Source organism: Octopus sinensis, unplaced genomic scaffold (genome assembly GCF_006345805.1).
Source record: "Octopus sinensis unplaced genomic scaffold, ASM634580v1 Contig09206, whole genome shotgun sequence".
NCBI lineage: Eukaryota > Metazoa > Mollusca > Cephalopoda > Octopoda > Octopodidae > Octopus > Octopus sinensis.
In genome coordinates this window covers 9,221-12,500 of record NW_021831690.1, presented here as the reverse complement: position 1 = coordinate 12,500, position 3,280 = coordinate 9,221, and positions in this window count along the sequence as shown.

The following is a 3,280-nucleotide window of genomic DNA, read 5'->3' as shown; positions in this document are numbered from 1 at the left end:
ATTTAGAATTGATTTACTGACATTTCATATCGATTCCAGCTGTCAGATGTAACGCTTATATGTTAAGTTCATAATTAATTCGTTTGCCTGTCTCTTGGTAGCCTCCATATATTATTTATTTCTATACTAATTCTCTCCTTTATGGACCTTCACTAACTTAACAGTTTTACTGGCTGTTTATCCATCCAACCACCCATCCGTCCGTCCGTCAGTATGTCTGTCAGTTTATCTGTTTGTAAGTCTATCTATCTGTCTGTCTATTTTTCTATCTATCTATCTATCTATCTATCTATCTATCTATCTATCTATCTATCTATCTATCTATCTATCTTTCCCCTTTTTTCTTCTTTTTTCATTTCTCTTTTCTTTTGTTCCTTTTCCTTTTCTTTTTTTTTTTTTCTTTTTTATTTTATTTATTTAATTTTTTTTGTTCTTTTCTTCCCTTTTACGATCCCTCTTGATCGAAAACCTACGCCACCCCTTTCTTTTTTTTGTTTCTTTTTTTTTTGTTTTTTCATCCCCCAAAAGAAAAGCTCTACCTTGTAACTTGTCCCATCTGTGTGCAGCCCTGTGTGGCCAATAAAGAAACTTATCTACCTATCTATCTATCTATCTATCTATCTATCTATCTATCTATCTATCTATCTATCTATCTATCTATCTATCTATCTACCTATCTATCTGTCTATCTATCTATCTATCTATCTATCTATCTATCCGTCTGTCTGTCTGTCTGTCTGTCTAGTTATCTATCAGTCTGCCAGCTTAGCTATCTGTCTGTTTGTCTATATATCGTTGTAATTACCAGTTTAATTACGCGTGTGTATGTGCACATCTCTGTGTGTTTATATATATGTAGGATAAGTTAAAATACAATCCGGACCACAATATCGTTCAAGCAGTCTTTTTGCCCAATTGACAGATCAGAAAATTAAATAAAGCTGAAAATGTGTATATTTATACACTAATAAACATACTACTGACTTTACATATTTTTACCACAAGGTTGTGCTGAGCACTTCTATGTCATTTTACCACACAAAAGAAAATAAAACGGAAAATAAATACAACTGTGTGGTGGGGGTATATAAAAAAGAGAAGAAAGAAAACAAACAGGCAGACAGACTCTCAGAGCTCCCCATGACTAGGGCCCTGCTATCGATAATCATCTAAATCTGTGTAACCTATGTATTGTAGGGATACCACTGACTACACTGCTTATAACTATATATTATTGGGAGTTGCCGCAGGACATAAAACAAAATCTTTCAAAGGGCGTGACTCAGGAGTACCAATAAACAATTCGGTTTTATGCTTACATGTGGGAATGGAAGCATTCCGTCGGTTACGACGACGAGGGTTCCGGTTGATCCGAATCAACGGAACAGCCTGCTCGTGAAATTAACGTGTAAGTGGCTGAGCACTCCACAGACACGTGTACCCTTAACGTAGTTCTCGGAGATATTCAGCGTGACACAGAGTGACAAGGCCGGCCCTTTGAAATACAGGTACAACAGAAACAGGAAGTAAGAGAAAGTTGTGGTGAAAGAGTACAGCAGGGATCACCACCATCCCTGCCGGAGCCTCGTGGAGCTTTAGGTGTTTTCGCTCAATAAACACTGACAACGCCCGGTCTGGGAATCGAAACCGCGATCCTATGACCGCGAGTCCGCTGCCCTAACCACTGGGCCATTGCGCCTCCACGCTTACATGTATGTGTGTTCAGTTGTATAGAATGTATGATACATGGAAAATAGTTGTTCTCGCTCCAACTCCGGAGTTTTTGTAACATATTGTCACCTTCGTTCTTTTATTCCGTTACTAGTTTGACGGCTTTGATCATTGAGACAATGGTTCATGTTTCATGAATGTATGTGTCACTATAAAATTTCATTTCCTAGTATTTTTTTGCACTTAATTCTTCTTTTAACCGCAAATGAAAATTCGAATTTCTGGGAACCACGGGCAAACGGGGGGCCTTTTTCATAGGATGGTCAGGTTATCACGAGCTTCCACAACAAAGAAATATCTCTGGAATACTGCACTACATTCTGTACTTTACGAGCCCGACTACGCAGTTCGTCCCAGTATAGAGGGTTAATTGAGGATGTGAATGAAGAAGGCCTGAGAATAATTCTAGACGCTGGTCATGTATTATTCAAAAGTTCTTATCCTGGTAATGCTACGGTCATTGCCTATGCGGGATTAATTCTACAAGTATTATATATTCAAACCACTAGCAACCGATCATGCCCGAGATGAAGTATGACGAAAACGTCCTGTGCACACTTGTTTTATGTCCCAGAAATACTAGTTTGTAGGGTTATATGGAACACTATTATGAGGTATGTGACGGATCTAGTATATAGTGAGGTTCGAACCACAGTTCATCGTCTTTCTTTGACAAAGAACAAACGGAATTATTTTGACGTGTGGCTATGGCAAAGGAAGATATGACATGGACACGAATTAAAGATCCTCCAAGGATCAGCCCTCATCAATTTCTTCTGGTACTATTTGAGGAGAAAAAAGAGAATAAAGAGGGGAGTGCTGGCTTCCAATAAATTTTATATAAGTTCGGTGAGTGTCTTTACTGGGCCCATATGAATAATGCGGATGTAGTCTGGTAGCAATGAGCTGTAAGGTAGCATTGGCTTTGGTTGTAGCAGGTTAATACCGAATTGTGTTCGGAGTGCCCAAAATCGTTCTATTTCGTAACTCCCAAAATGCTTATGTTTATTTATATTGTCTTATATATTGCATTTGGTAAACTGTAGCGTTGTGGTTAGCGTGTTATCAACAGTAAAAAGTCAGTTCGTTGTATATCTATTGACGAAAGTGAAATGGTCAAACAAAGTAATTTTATCCGAAAAGAGAGATTTTTCGTTGTTTTCACTTGATGTATATTGGTACATACATACATATACACACACATGCACGCACATACATACATACATACATACATACATACATACATACATACATACATACATACATACATACATACATACATACATACATACATACATGGTGGCTGCCCCCTCGTTATCGAGTATGGCCATTGCACAAAGCTTAATCAATGTTGTTATCGTGCAATGCCTGGGCAAGAAGATTTTTTTAAAGTCAGGAAAGGCTGTGCACTGAGTCAATCCCACTCACTAAGCAACAGCAGCCATAATCGAAAAGAAGATCAAGTAAACATCATCGGAACCACTGAGCGCAGGTTTTATGTCGGAGGAGTATCCCAGTTACCTGAGTTACCTTCTCCTAGCAGGATGCC